Source organism: Saccoglossus kowalevskii, chromosome 8 (assembly GCF_978046115.1).
Source record: "Saccoglossus kowalevskii chromosome 8, keSacKowa6.1, whole genome shotgun sequence".
NCBI lineage: Eukaryota > Metazoa > Hemichordata > Enteropneusta > Harrimaniidae > Saccoglossus > Saccoglossus kowalevskii.
Window position 1 is genome coordinate 33,992,074 of NC_140648.1, and position 17,059 is coordinate 34,009,132.

At 31.9% G+C, this 17,059-nt stretch overlaps 1 protein-coding gene across 2 annotated transcripts in view; it reads left to right on the forward strand.

Moving 5' to 3' along the window:
• Positions 1 to 17,059, forward strand: part of LOC100377098 (FAD-dependent oxidoreductase domain-containing protein 2-like) — a 68,005-nt gene that overhangs the window by 17,586 nt on the left and 33,360 nt on the right. Inside the window, exon 1 of one of the 2 annotated variants that reach the window (XM_085502517.1) lies at positions 401 to 590. The exons of the other annotated variant lie outside the window; for it this stretch is intronic. The gene's annotated coding sequence lies outside the window, so the exon portion shown is untranslated. Of the gene's footprint in view, positions 1 to 400; positions 591 to 17,059 lie in introns of those variants that run through there. 2 annotated transcript variants of the gene reach the window in all.

Below are 17,059 nucleotides of genomic sequence, written 5' to 3' on the forward strand. Positions count from 1 at the left end.
TATTTAAATCACATCTATATTTACTACAGCATCAATATAGTTGAAAATATGATGATTCCTTTTTTTAGTAGTGGTAAATATAAAAGTACAAATAAAAGTAAATATATTAAGTTTGTTTAATTAACTATCACTGCATTTCTCGTCTATTGTAATACAATTTTTTTTTCCGCACATGCTCATATTCAAATTTCATTGGTTGTTACTTTGCATGTAATTAGTTTAATTACTATATAAGGAAATAGGATGTAACTGTTGTGTTACCTGATTGGTCAATTTTTCGAATTAGCATAATGAAGACACTATAATTAGATTTCCTTCTATGTGATTGGTAGATTGATTGAAAGCCCATGTCTCATTCAGTCATGAGTGAATTGTGAAACCAACCTTCACTATGTACTAGAGAGCAGGTAGGCAAAACTGTCAGCTATATGACTGATAACAAAGATCACGTCACTTGGTACGTTTATAAGTGTGCATGGTACTGCTTTCCAAAGTCAGACAACCTATCCAGATCAACCCAGGTTTCACTACTACATCTATAGATGCAATAGAATTACATTACAGCTGGGTATTTCAAAGTACATTACCAGGTAATTTTTTTTCATTATCCATTATGGCGTTTTCCATATGAGAGATTTTTTTTTTCTATTATCATTATTATTAATCTCAAAATCAATTTTCTGCAATTTCCTAGTATTCTGACATTCAGCCGCAGCTTCCATTCTCTGCAATCAATCGTTTATTTTGAACTTTGCAGATGTGTAATTTAAGATAGATGACATATTTCATTTTATTTGTCAATTTTTTTGTCAAAAAGTGTATTTGAAGAATATTTGTTGTCATTTTTATCATTACTATCCTAAAAAAACAGTAAAATATACTATTTATATACTATGCTTTGATGTAAATTTATCGTAGTATTTTTGTAAGCTGCTTTAATTTCATTTGACAAATTGCCCATATAAGGGGAAGGTCACTAAATACCAAGCTGTATAGATGTCAGGGTTCCCAACAACAGGCAGTCACAGCAACTTTCACAAAAATTTGTTCTCGCGAATCTTCTGAAGTTGTGAAAACACAAACATGTGTATGTTTCATATTTTACTGAGCATTGAATATGTGCTTCATGCCAATTTGATTAACTGTGTATGCCAAATTTATTATTAAATGTTTCATCCATGTGATGTGTGGGATGAAAAATTGGTTCATTGAATCAAGTAGGGTATTGTTACCTTCTGACAGATTTATCATATTACGATGTACAGTATTTTTGTTTTTCAACTGGATCAGGTTTTAGCTACCGGTATATTTAATACTTCATATCTATATTTACAGATACCTACGTATTGCCCAACCTCGTAACACTTTGGGAAGTGCGCCCTCACATCAGGGCAATAATTTCCTGTATCACGTCTGGCCCAGCGCGTTGACTCTCATCATTCAAAACAAATTGTGCCATTTAAAATTACGTTGTGTGTTTGAGGTCAGTAAAATTGAAATTACACGGGATTTGGCTTTTGCTGCCCTAAGCCCTACGGCTTATGCCTCCTCACAAGATTGGGCGCTTCTGCGCACGAGCTCAGGTCTAAAATACGTTGTTTGTTTCCATGAAATTCAAACATACGCTTTTAAAAAAGAAAAGCTAATTTACATAATAATATAATATGCATAATAATAGGCAATTCTGTGTAACATTAATTGGCAGTACTAGTGCTACCAATTAAATTGAATGCACTAATTAAACTCTTTGAATGCCATCATTTTACCAATATTTTGGTGTATTACATTTTGTACATGTGTTTTTTTTTAAATTGGTCAAATATTTTGGACTACACTGACATAATTTCTCATCACTTGCTAGTCTTGATCAAAATTTTTGCATAAATATGAAAAATAGTTTTGTAAAAGGTCGTAATCAAAAGCGATTGTACTGATGTTTTGAATAATTGACAAAAAAAAAATAAAAACTAGTCTGGTGATCATTTTGAATTGAAAATTTGCAAAATGTGTGCAAATAACTAGTCACTGGGAGGAAATCGCCATAAATAGAAGAAATTTGTGCATTAAAAGTATGACCTACCTTGTCATAGTTAGTGTGCTTCCATAAAAACATTAACAAAATTTAATGTAATTCATTCAAAAATTGTTGTGTAATGATTTACATACATACAACTCATTCATATTTAAACTTTTTACTGAGAAAGAAGAATGTATTTTCAAGAAAACATATGCAAAATATTCCAAAATTTTTACAAAATTATTCATAAGAATCTATGTAAACACAATATTCTGAAGATAATTTTCGAATTTTTTGTAACAATCATATGTAGCCCTTTTAGTCATATTGCTTTTAGTTTTTGATCAAAAGGTTTGTAAATTGTTATCAACATTTCTATTGGGAAGAGCAGACAAAATCATTTTGTAGATATATGGTACCAAAGTTGGCAATGGTGCTCAAAAGGTTAAATTTTCTGAATGCACATGTCAAAGGTTAACGTTACATAATTACACACAAATTGAATTGACTGTTAAAACCCATCAAAATCTTATCATCTACTTTCAGTATCAAGATATATAGCTTTAGTTATACATTCGTACTTCACTGTAAACACTGCTGTGAATACTAAAGTCAATTCGGATATAAAAAATGAGGGAATAAATACACCAAGGCCCTTAGGCACTGAGTCTTTGACATCTTGTTATTGGCAAAATTGAGGTTCATGAAAGATGTCACTGTGTACATGTATATGCTACATACTGTACATATGATAGGGGTTGTGGAACTATATGGCTTAATCTTGATTACCAAATTGCTATTAGCAAAATTAGTTCTAATAATTTATCCATGATCATTTGGTTTAATTAGACCATTTCAGATAATCATAATTTTGTTTTAAATTATTTATTAGGTTGTATCATACCCATGTCTTTTGAGATACACTTGTCTTGGTGTCTGTAATCTATATTTTTCATCAGTTATTACTGACGTACTGGTGTGAATCAACAGATTTTTCATATATTTATGCACAGTCTTTCAGTGCATGCAGTCATTGATTTCACAAGAGATAAATCAATTTCTCTCTCTGTTCTTAAAAGTTTAATTATTTACACGTATTGAACAAAAAATCACATGTACCAGGAAGAACAGTTTATATTTCTGAAGTTTATTTAATGACTTTTCACACATTGTGATTTCGGTGAGAATTTGTTTCATTTGTAATTGCCTATTGCCATAAAAAGCCATTATGGATATTGTATAGTTTTTAATGTATCTTTAATTCACTTTATATGATATTTTCCATCTTGATAAAAATAATACAGTAACTGTAAACCACAAATTTTTCGCAAGGCTGTGAAAAATGTGAAACTTTTTGATAGTGAAAATTTGTATGTTCTAAGAGTGTTTTTTAAGTGATTTTTGCAAAATTTTACTATTTTTTCAAATGCCATTAAATCTGAAATCTCAAAAATTTCTAGCATTGAAAATTTTAATTGTTTTCACAGTAAGATATAATTATCGTAAAACAAAAAAAATATTGTTTCAGCGTCAATCATATTAGTCTTTATTTGTTAAAAAAATGAAGACACTAATGTGAATTACCTGTATACATGTAGGTAAATTTAGTGTGCATCAGTGTTTTCATTTTGTCATTGACTTAACACTGCTATGTTTGCTGCTAAAAACATTTTGTAATTTCATAATTTCTGGTCAATTTTTTACAAAATTAATGCGAGCATAAAAATTGCGCTTTTTTAAAATTTTATCTGGAAATTGAATGTTTCTTCCATTTTTCTTCTGAAATCGAAAAAGATATTTCTTAGTAGAAAAGCTGTGAAGTGAACTAATTTTGAAACATTTACTCTTTTTCCTGTATATTTTTTTTATCAGGATGCAATCAAGCAAATGTATTTTACAGTCCTCAACTTATTCTATACTGCCACTTTAACCTTTCTCTAATTTGAGGTTGTTTTCAAAATTGCATCATTTAGGTAGATCTATATCTTCATTCTATCAGTGTATCACATACTCAGTCTAGTATATTAAACTTATTGATTGCAATATCTCTCAATACCGACAAGTACTCATTTGATGACCAGATGACTGAATGTCAATCATTTTAATTTAAAAAAATCATTATAATCAAGTATCAGCTTTTAGATCTTTTATTTTTCAACTATATTACCCATTATAAACTATCTTAAACAAAACTACATGTATCTATCTTAAATTTGATATCTAACAGGGACTGTGCCATGTTTTACTCTAATCCACAGTGTAGCATGCATCAATGTATTTTATTATCATGAGACCTTGATATGCATCATATGGGTCTGACTTGATATTGTCAGTCAACTGGTGGCTTTAGTTTTCAGCAAAGCTATTCAAAGCCATGTTTCTTGGTGACAGTCAGGTGTGTCTGTTTTTTTTTTCTACTAAGTCATATTTTTTTGGCTCAATGAGTAGCATATGCTTTTTTATGTAAAGTACATGTTTTCTCTGATCAAAATTAGTTGTATTATAATGATGTAGCGTGTTTTATGTGTCTTTTTATCAGAGATGTGCTAGATCTGTTATAGCAAATAGCTATGGTATACACGTGTCAAGTATTCATTTTGAAATTATACTAATACATGTCTAATACATTCTCCTGCTGGTATTTTATAAACCAGTTCAATACTGTGTAGCATGAAACAAATGGGGAATGAAACAAAGGTTTGAAATTATTTTTTGATATGTCATGAAATCACCTACATGGGGTTTGTATAGATGTCAAGTAAATAAATAAATCTTCATATGTATGCTGTCACTTAAAGCAAATATACAGAAATCATGTTGACATACCAGGTAACTAACTTACCTGTATTTCACCCAGTCGAGTAATCAAGGAAGTAAAAGATCTTATTCAATCAATTATTTAAAGCGGAAAGATCGTCACCTGCGAATGTGTGGGAATTGAGTCCCAAGTGACGATAACAACACGCGCTTGTTTGTAAACAATGACACGCTATGACCATCTGACGCATGTGCAGTGACAACTCCCCCACTTCAAAAGTCCGAATGCAATCAATTTTAAAGTACCATAAGTATATTTATATATAAGTATTTGTTGGATGAGCGGTTTTAAAATAATGTTTCTAGTGATGTTGAAAATAAAAATTGGGTAGATAAAAGTTTAACTTTTTGTTTTGTCACATTTTTTTTATTTTAATTAATAAATAATACAATTGTTGTTCAATGTATTGTGTATACATGAGTGATTGTCCAGTGGAATGTTCAAAATACATTATGTTGATAACCCATTTTGGCAATACATATTTCTAAGACTTATAATACACCTACGTGTCTGCATCATCAATGTGTTTTTTTATTACCACAAAAGTCGTAAAAATGCAGTCATGCTCCTTTAATGCTAAGACGGCTGAAACAAGGTGATAGCATTTGTTGAGTTTCAAAACCAGAATTTGTCTGAAAAGCTTTTAGGAGTTACCTTGTTGATGCTGTAAAACACTGAGAACGAGATAATGCAGTATAGAAAGTGTTGAGAGATTTGAAGTAGAATAAAAATAACATACATAAAAGCATGTGATGTAGATGTAAAGAGAAGAACACAGTGTTGGTGTATGATGAAGAAAGGATTCATTTAATGGAGCGCCACAAGCCAAGATTACGAAATGACACTTAGACAGTACATTCTGTGAATGTCAAACTACTTTGCATTGCAAGGCAACACCAGTTGCTACACTTGATAATATTTTAACGAGGTGAACGACAGAAGCTAGGGTTTTGTTTTTCAAGCACTTGTTAATGGGTCTCCTCATTATGGGCTTAAACGTCTTCAGTTTGATCACCTTGTTGCCATGGTAACATCATTCAAACACGGAAACTAATTGTAGACATTTTTTGACAATTCATTCAATTTTGACCACACTGACATGAATGTGTAAAAAAAAAATAATGTGTACATCAAATGACAAACTCAACACACTTAAAGACTATTAAAATGTATGCTGTGTACAGTGTTTTTGTACTCCAAACATTTCCTTTTCAAATATGTATTTTCACACATCAGTCTCATTATTTCAACATACTTTTTAGCTCCGCTGTTGACTTGTCATGATATTTTTGACTTCTTGTTGAAAACCGGAAGTATGATTGCTTTAATATTGAACAAATAGGTTCTACAAGTGGACCTCTCTTTGATTTGTTCATTTCATTATGATATCTTTAATTCTCTGATTTTTATGCATATTTTTGTCAAGTTTGGTAAAAAGTGATATTTTGGACTTATCTTGAAAACAGCTCATCCAATTTTTTTTTTGTGTGTGTAGGTTCCTTGTGATGATTCGTCTAAGATTTGTTCAGATTACTTGTGAAATGTGCATTGCTGACAATGAAGCTATATCGACTGAGAAGCTGCTTGCTTATTTTTAAACACTATAATTTTGTGTCTGCAACTCTCGAAAATCCAATAATGGTATTATCCATGCATTGAGTGTAGCAAGTTGTTTTTCAAGTTATAATTCTTAGTTTTGTCCTAATTAATTACATGTCAGACTCAGATCAGTACGTGTATCAGATCTTTATTAGAGAATTCAATTTTATGACAGTTTTGTTTAATATTTGTTAGAAAGCCACATCCACTTTATTAGCTCTGCTGTTCTTGATTGTCTAAAATGGGTACTAACGATTGTCTGGGATGGATACTATCAATTGTCTGGGATGGATAGTATTGGTTGTCTGGAATGGGTACCATTGGTTGTCTGGGATGGGTACTATTGTTTGTCTAAGATGGGTATTATTGGTTGTCTGGGATGAGTACTATCAATTGTCTGGGATGGATAGTATTGGTTGTCTGGAATGGGTACCATTGGTTGTCTGGGATGGGTACTATTTGTCTAAGATGGGTATTATTGGTTGTCTGGGATGAGTACTATCAATTGTCTGGGATGGATAGTATTGGTTGTCTGGAATGGGTACCATTGGTTGTCTGGGATGGGTACTATTGTTTGTCTAAGATGGGTATTATTGGTTGTCTGGGATGGGTACTATTGGTTGTTTTGGATGGGTACTATCAGTTGTCTGGGATGGGTACTATCAGTTGTCTGCGATGAGTACTATCAGTTGTCTGTGATGGGTACTATCAGTTGTCTGTGATGGGTACTATCAGATGTCTGGGATGGGTACTATCAGTTGTCTGTGATGGGTACTATCAGTTGTCTGTGATGGGTACTATCAGTTGTCTGTGATGGGTACTATCAGTTGTCTGGGATGGGTACTATCAGTTGTCTGTGATGGGTACTATCAGTTGTCTGTGATGGGTACTATCAGTTGTCTGGGATGGGTACTATCAGTTGTCTGTGATGGGTACTATCAGTTGTCTGTGATGGGTACTATCAGTTGTCTGTGATGGGTACTATCAGTTGTCTGTGATGGGTACTGTCAGTTGTCTGTGATGGGTACTATCAGTTGTCTGGGATGGGTACTATCAGTTGTCTGATGGGTACTATCAGTTGTCTGTGATGGGTACTATCAGTTGTCTGTGATGGGTACTATCAGTTGTCTGGGATGGGTACTATCTGTTGTCTGTGATGGGTATTATCAGTTGTCTGTGATGGGTACTATCAGTTGTCTGTGATGGGTACTATCAGTTGTCTGTGATGGGTACTATCGGTTGTCTGTGATGGGTACTATCAGTTGTCTGTGATGGGTACTATCAGTTGTCTGTGATGGGTACTATCAGTTGTCTGTGATGGGTACTATCAGTTGTCTGTGATGGGTACTATCAGTTGTCTGTGATGGGTACTATCAGTTGTCTGTGATGGGTACTATCAGTTGTCTGTGATATAGCTGTCATCTATTGTCTGACATGGGTGCGAATCTTATACTGTACATATTTGGGAATCAGTGAATTTTGATAGAATCCTGCAATGAGACAGTGATTGCCAAGTCATCTAGTATTCAAACAATCATTTTACCTAAAAAATATAATGAGTGAATATTTTGTGATGAAAAAACAAACATGAATTCTAACTGCATAACATCTATAAAAGCGAATCAATAAGAATTAGACCAAGATACAGAAAATGTACATGTACAGCATTGTTGTGTTCTGTTTTTACAATGAACAGGTTTTACTATAACTTTAACTCCTAGTGCAGATAATGTATAAATATGAACATGTGCAATTTATACATGTATTTTGGAACAAATCCTGATTTATTTATTTATTTATTTATTTATTTATTTATTGATTGATTGATTGATTGATTGATTGATTGATTGATTGATTGATTGATTGATTGATTGATTGATTGATTGATTGATTGATTGATTGATTGATTGTTTGTTTGTTTGTTTGTATATTCATTTATTTAATATTTATTCATTTAATTCATTTATTTATTTGTTTGTTTGTGATCGATTGCACAAATGATGGAAGGAATGTAATATGATTGATTATGAGTAAAAGAATGAATGAATGATTGGAAACAGTCAATCATTTTTACATCTCCTGGTGCCCTTTCCTCAGTATGATGATGTCATTAACTTTGCCATTTACACATCAAGTATTTAATATGATTTATCAAGCTGGCAGCTGCTGAGAATTTGAAACCTGTGTGAGCAGGTGAAATGTTCTTAACTTTCAGTATACAGACAGCTGTATTGATGAATAGCCTTAAATGCAGTGTCTTGACGTGCTACTCTCAATTTATAGTCTGTTGAGTGGGAAATAAAGCGAGCAGGTAGAGCCTCATCTTGTTTCTATTTATTTGGTTTAAAAACTCAGGAATATACATACTTAACTCCCAGGAGTCCATTCAATCTCACATCTCTCCACCTTTTGCTTAACCATTCACCTTGCAATGACACGTATGTATATCAAATTTTCATTTGTTTACAGCAAATTATATGTTACAATTATTCTAGATGAATTTTTCGAAATGTTCATTTAAAGAAAATATGTTGTCACCCACAGAATATATATTTTCACACTGTGAAGTCATTTGATTATAGTTTTGACTAACCAGCATGCAAATGTCTGTTAACAAATGTCTGGTAACAAATGTCGCTCACATATTGTCTGTAAGTTGTTTTTTAGCAGGGATATATGTATTTAATAACAATAACATTGAATAACGACTGATTCCCAACTTCGCATGCAAAGTTCAACAGCCTATATACAAAATTAATAAAAAGTGTATTTACAGTGGCATACAATCTTTCAATTTCATTCATAATTTGATGAAAATGATTTTTCATAATGTTAGCTTCTTCTTGTTTGAGAAATGGCTGAATATGTTGGGTAATCAACTAAAAAAAAATTAATATTAGAGCTACCATGGCTACTTGTTGAGATATACTGTAAATGTATTAATTATTCACTAGGTTTTAATTTCTCTATTTTTGCTGATAAGTCAAATTCGCTGAAAATTATATTCATGTGAATATGTAAAATAACATAGAACTCATTGTTTTTCTGACAAATTTTTGAACTTATAACCGAGTGAAAAGGCTTGAAAATCAAAATAGTGAAATTAAATGCCAGTGAAAATAAATGATTTTACAATAGTATAAGAGTAATTGAAGCATACCTAAGCAGAGCTTCTTATCACATACCATAATGACTGACTTGTGAAGCCCTTCAGATGTTTTGGATGATAAATTTCTGATTAAACACAGCCGTGAGGTATAATTTTTGCATTCCACAGTATCATTGATTCATAGAAATTCAGCATTCATATAGCAATATATATTGTACATGTATATGTCTAATCTTAGCTGACATTCCAAATAACATACATGGCTGGTAATTATATCTATATAATAATTAGGATTGTATTAACGTCAATGTCATGTGTGCTCTGTACCAGGTCAGGTAGAGGTAATGGGGTAATAATATTCAGTCGTTAGGATTTTACGATATTGCAATGCTCATATGTCTACGTCCCATAATTACCTTTACAGATACATTGTATCACCGAAAATTATCAAATTTGCAGTTTATAAACATTTTCATTAATTCGACCAATATTATCTCCACTATCTGTCATCATTTAAGGAAAATAAGCTTTCATTTATGATTAGTATGATAATAAGGTTTGCCATTTGAGTTGCTATGGTTACCAATATTAAAATTACAATCTTGTAATGGTTCCAGGTTGAATAGAAAATGTAATATTTGCAAGGTTATTAAACTATTAAAGAAGCATTAGCTTGGAGGTTTCAGCAGTTTCTCTAATGCTGATTCTGACTGTCAACTTATGATTAACAATTCCTAATATAGGTTGATTTCTGTTGAAAATGTCTAATCACAATGGTTTGCTCCTTCTCTGTAGTGATCAGTTTCATATCAAGTGTAAATTAATTTTTCTCAATACTTGTTTCCAAACTGCTATAATTAGCAGATATTAGGGATATAATGTCAATAATTTTGGCTTTTTTGTAAAACTGTGATGAAAATATTAAAGTAAGTAAATACTAGTATGTAAATTATTTCTAATTTCAGGTTTCAATTGTTGATTCCATAATTGTTGATAACATAATTGATACAACCAGAATAGCATAAGATTATTTCCTGTATATGGCATGTTGATCGAGGAATTTGTCATGTGACACATAATTCTTTGCAAATAATATCGGATATTAGGGATATAATGTCAATAATTTTGGCTTTTTGTAAAATTGTGATGAAAATATTAAAGTAAGTAAATACTAGTATGTAAATTATTTCTAATTTCAGGTTTCAATTGTTGATTCCATAATCTGTTGATACAACCAGAATAGCATAAGATTATTTCCTGTATATGGCATGCTGATCGAGGAATTTGTCATGTGACACATAATTCTTTGCAAATAATATCATATATTGTTTTATACCAGTATTTCAATTGCCTGAATCAGTCATTTAGATTGGTAGAGAGCATGTTTTTAATTTTATTATTGTCGTGAACAAATCTTACGATATACTCACATCTGGGAGGTGGTTATAATTCCTTGATACATGTACAGTTCTGTGTGAATTGGTGGTGAAATGGTCAAGGAAAATCATGCTCAATTCAAACTTTGGCATCTACATATATACTGTACATATAGATTGTATGTGGCTTACATGGAATCATTCCATTGCATAGAATTTAACACATCTCATGTCAAAATCCTGTAAAATACTTTTTTTACTTGTAATTTATTTTCGCTGAAGTAATGATTCAGTGAAAATAAAATCCAGCGAATATACTTTTTTTCCTATTTTTTACGTTCAACTCATCAAAATTCAGTGAAAATAAATTCCATACAAAATCGCCCAAAAGTCTCATCAGCGAAAATTAATCCCAGCTAAAATCAAGTATTTCACAGTACTTGATTTTAGTGTTTGTTTTAATACAACTAAAATGGCCAGTAGGCGACTATCTTTGGATGACAGATTGTGCGTATGCCATGATATGATATCTATCTACATGTATGTGTGAATTATTCATAGGCATGTACAAGATATATGTTGGAATAGATTTGTCAAAACGAAAATGCCCACCAGTCGGCCGTCTTGAGTTGAATTTACAAATCAAAGTGAGGTGCATCAACTACCGGTACTCGCATTCTTTCCACCATGTTTGAAAACAAATTATTGGTGTATTTTTACAACCAAAATGGCAACCGGGTGGCCATCTTTCCCCTAATCCCGAAATCATCACATATGTATTAAGTAAGTAAGGTTTGAAGAGATTTGGTCATGGTATGTCTGAGATTCACAAACACACACACAAAAGTACCTACAGAGACATCCCAAGTCAAAAAAACACCAACAATTTTGCTGTTTTATTGTCTAAAATTAATAAAACAAATAGTCAAAATTATTGTATAAAAGTTTAGTGGGAAAAATTAAAAGGAAACAGATCTTTATAATTTAACCTCTGTGTTTTCACACTTAATGTATCTCAGACATGTCTGAGCCAAGTGCATAAAATGAATTATTTCTCGAGTTCACGTGAGTGCCATGAAGTCTTGTCCACACGTGAGGAGATCACATTGCTAATGTGCCTATAAGGCCTATTGAGTTCACATGAGAACTGTGAAGTCTTGTCTACACTGGAGGAGATCACATTGCCGATGGTTAAAAGACCTATTGAGTTCACATGAGAGAGCCAACCCTTTTAGCATATAGCTTTTGATTACTTCATGAATTGGACTAGCTATATATCGATACTTTTAAATAATGTGAATTATCAAACCAAATTCATACTATTCACATTTAGTCTAGCTGCTCCTTTCAACTAGAATGTTGATATTAAATTGACAAACCTTTTAATCAAACACTAAACACCATATCTGAAACTGTTCACATAGATTTGAAGTGATGATGAAATTTAGTAAAAGTTTAAGAAAATGTGAAAATTGAATTTTTGACAGAAAAAATATCTGGCACTCAAGGGTTAAGTTGCACTACCTGATATGTATATGCCATGTATCGCTACTACAAATGTACAGAATAAGAAATATTCACTGTGTTGAATTCTAAAATGCTGCAGGGATATTCACTAGGTTTTGAATTTACTGCTTTGTGAAGAAAACAATAAATTATATTTTTAACTTTGCATATTCACTGTGTTTCAATTAAGCCATAATCTTTTAGCCAACTTAATAGCATTTTCTTGCATACTGGTCATTGCATGGCTACAATGTGCTGAGCACAAAAAGAGGCTAATGTCTGTCTGTATGTGTGGATGGATGAATGTATCACAATATCTTGTGAACCACTGGGTAGATTTGGTACATAAATATACTTCATGATGAACTCCAGGCCTGATTAGATATTGGTACAAATTTATACATATTAATCAGGTAATTTGCATACAAATTAACTATTTGTTGATAACCTAATACTTTAATTCTCTGAAGGTGATCGCTGTGGCTTAATTTTATATAGATTCAGATTCAGCTGATAAGAGATAATGCTTAAAATAAGTTAAAAATCACACCATTCTAAGTAGTATTACTTTTGATAATCTGTATCTGTAATATATCATGCCGATTGAAAAAGTGGTGTGAATTGCGAGATGATCCTAAAATTAAATCTACATTTCTAGAAATTCTAGTGCAAATTAGTGAGTCTGTGAAAGAACTGGTCTCTGTTCGTCTCAGACTGATTTCGCTAATTTTTATTTTTTGCTTATTAGGGAAGCTTGTCTAATTCTGTGCAAAATTTCACTCATTTCAGTTTACGCATCAAACATCATCGCATATCATCGTATATTGTTATGAATGTTGCATGCTCTTATGTTCTAAATACTTGATTCACTCAAAATAAGTTCCATATTTCACTCCATTCTCATTAGTTATAGATTTAATTTTGATAATCTGAATTGTACTGTGCTGTGCAGGTAATATAAACATGTTTTTTGTATTCATGAGTGTACTTGTGTACACATTGCATTGTAGATTGATATCCTGTACCACAGCTGTAACGTTCAATCTTACTTTCTGATTTGCAGTTGATAAAATTAGTCACACCTCAGTGGTTTTCAATGACATGTTGAACATGTTGATGTTTGGTGTGAAATGCCACTTGGTGATTACCTGATTGCCTACTGGCACTGTGATTGATGATTGTCAAACTGAGCTATAGTGAAATCAACCAATGTACATGCTACGAATAAGATTTGTTGGCACCACACACACACTTGTTCTCCGGTACATGTCTTAATACTTTCCATATGTGTTGCTGTTTTAGTTGTATTTTCTCTGTTACAAGCTAAATATGGTAATACAGTATATTTGCAGTCATTTTCAATGTTTATAATTCATCATCATCATCATCATTGTCATCGTCATCATCATTATCATTATCATCATCATGGTGCATTTAAAAAACTGTCTTTTAATTTAATTCGTGTGATTCAAGGTCAAAAAATAGTAATTATAAACGTTGGTCCCGTCTGAATATTTCATCCTTCATTTGCATATTCATGCTTACCTTATATCGCTGGTGCACTTCTTGACAACTAATAAATTAATAGGTTTATAATAATTTTATTATGATGGATTTTGTAAGACTGTCAGGCTACCATCAACAGTTTAACAGGTTTTACTAATCTTTATCAGGTGATTTCAGTTATTAAATTTTTAACACATCCTACGAGAAATAAACAAAATTTTCAACACTGTCGCAAATGCAGGGCCAGCGAGAAAGTTTTTAAATTATGTAATCATAAGGCATATGAAAAAAAAAAACCATCATGCAGCATTCAAGGCTAGAAAATTTTACTCTGATAGGTGAGATGCAGAAAATCAGAAGATTTTTTTGTTATTCTTGAGCTATATAGATTTGTCTTCAGGATAATGTTTGTAATCAGATTGTTGCCTTTCCTGTATCAATTGTATGTGAAGTTTTGTATAGAAATGTATTTTACAGAAATGAGATACAAGACTGACTCATAATCCATTGAATATATTGATAAAGCTATACTTCCCAGTGGAGGAATGTGATACTGCGGTCTGCCAACACTGAATAAAATTACTTTCCAGCACACACTGTGGCCCGCCAAAACTCTTTTTCAGACAATTTCTACACTATGGTCTGCCAAAACAGAATAAAATTACTTTCCAACACACACTGTGGTCTGCCAAAACAGAATAAAATTACTTTCCAGCACACACTGTGGCCCGCCAACACTCCTTTTCAGACATTTCAACTCTGTGGTCAGCCAACACTGAATAAAATTACTTTCCAGCACATACTGTGGTCTGCCAACACTTCTTTTCAGACATTTCAACACTGTGATCTGCCAAAACAGAATAAAATTTCATTCCAACACACACTGTGGTCTGCCAAAACAGAATAAAATTTCGTTCCAGCACACACTGTGGTCTGCTAACACAGAATAATTATTAATTATGTATATCATACATCATTTAATATCATTTGTACATAGAATGTATATGCTGTAAATTTATTTTGAGAAATAACAGTTTTCAGCTGAATTAATTCTTTGGTTCAATGTCAAAATGTTATGATACTTGAGTTCTGACAACTGATACTGCATATAATTTTCAGAATATGGAAAAATAACCAAATATTGTCATTATGGTATATTATTGTTAAACAGACAACATTACAGATTTTAGTCATTTTAAATGTGTGTTTTTGTCTGTGGTACAATACAGTACAATAAAATACATTCATTTTTGTTTAGTTATTTATGATATACAAAGAAATATTTTTCTTTTTTAAAGACAGGAACATTCAGATTTTTTGGGTAATTTTACTTGCAAAATCGTCAATAATGGTCATCACCCCTTAAAACCAAAAATTGTTTTTTTTTAGCTGTATGGGACATGATTATAAAAAAGCCCTAATTTCTATGTACGGACATTTAAACTGTACAATTATATGCATTGGGCGATAAGCTATTTACAAAGACATTGCCAGATTCACAAACTGTGAAGCACATACACATATGTATAGTGGACATGCTTTCTGTTAGCACATCTGGAAAACTGCTTTCACAATCATTCTTAGATATATATGTGCCTTTGGGAATGAACCACTTATGAAAGGAAATTGAATTCCAAATTCATATGTTCTTCCAAAGGCTAAATAATTATTTTCAAATTTCCTGTCATTTTAAAATTGCTCATGTCATTAGGGAAGTATAGCATATGTGAAAAAACAAGGAAAATCAACTATGTCTGTATAGGTTGGAGTTCCCTTGGGACACTGTAATGACAGCGTATACTTCAATCAATGACTATAACTGTGATCTTGGTTGGAATTAATATGTTTGTTACAGTGATTTCCTGTTTTAGCTTTTTGCACATCTGAGTGTCGGCTCCACTTCATTTCTTCATTATCAATATATATAATAGTGAGATGGATTGATATAATTTGAACCTTACCTTTGATGTCGTTGCCTAGATACAATGGCCGTGTTGGAGGTTTGTGCTCATTGTAACAGTATATTCCAGGAATATACCCAAGGGTTATGATTATTCTGTTACTTAGAGAATATTTGTTGTCTGCCTTGTGTGAAGGGAGTCTTTTGGGATTTTCCTCTGTCTGTTTTCCCAAGTTTGTTATTCATACCAATCAATCAGATGTAACTAGGTCCAAAGTTATTTCAAATCCATGGACATTAAGTGTGTTATAATTCACTACTATTTGTTATGACTGCTTCATCATGTAATTAATTGCTGTCTAATGCATTGGCCAATATTGATAACAATGTTTAGGTTTATGTGTCTTAGCAACCATGTACAAGTAGAAAATATCATTTTTGCAGAAGCTGATCAAACTAAGACAATATGTGTAGAATCAAACTCAGTCAGTTAAGTTGAATTCACTCCATACTCAAAGTACTGAATGCTGGTGACGTATGAGAGTATGGTAAATTATTCCTGGGGAGAATTAATGGATTTTTTTTCACTTTGATCTGACACAATTTTCGTTCATATTCACAGCACACTATCATTTTGGTATACATATCATTCCAAGTAACCCGCAAACATGTCCATAGCAACCACAGCTACATGTGCATGTGAAAGGATGTAGCAACTTTGTCATCAAGGATCTATGTACACAATACTAATTGTCTTTCCTTTGTTCGTATTCCAGTGTTAGATTCTACTAATTAAAAAACTGTCAATCGTATTTCTTTAATACATGTACTAATTAACTTGGTCGATTTTTATCTCAGATTTGTGCAATTTTTGATACTGTAAAATACTTTATTTTTGCTTGGAATTAATTTTCGCTGTTTTTGCTGAAGGAAGTGATTCAGTGAAAATAAAATCCAGCGAATTTAATTTTTTTCCTATATTTTGCATTCAACTCATCAAAAATCAGTGAAAATAAATTGCAAACCAAATACCAAAAACATCTTTTCAATGAAAATTAATTCCAGCTAAAATAAATTATTTTACAGTATTTTCTTTTTGAATTATTTTTTTCTACTATTTCCTAAAAAAACACCATTCTATTTTTGGATAATAGATATATATATGATATCGATAGATGCTGTAATACTTGTTCATTAGGTTTCACTGAAAAAAATTATTTGTTACTAT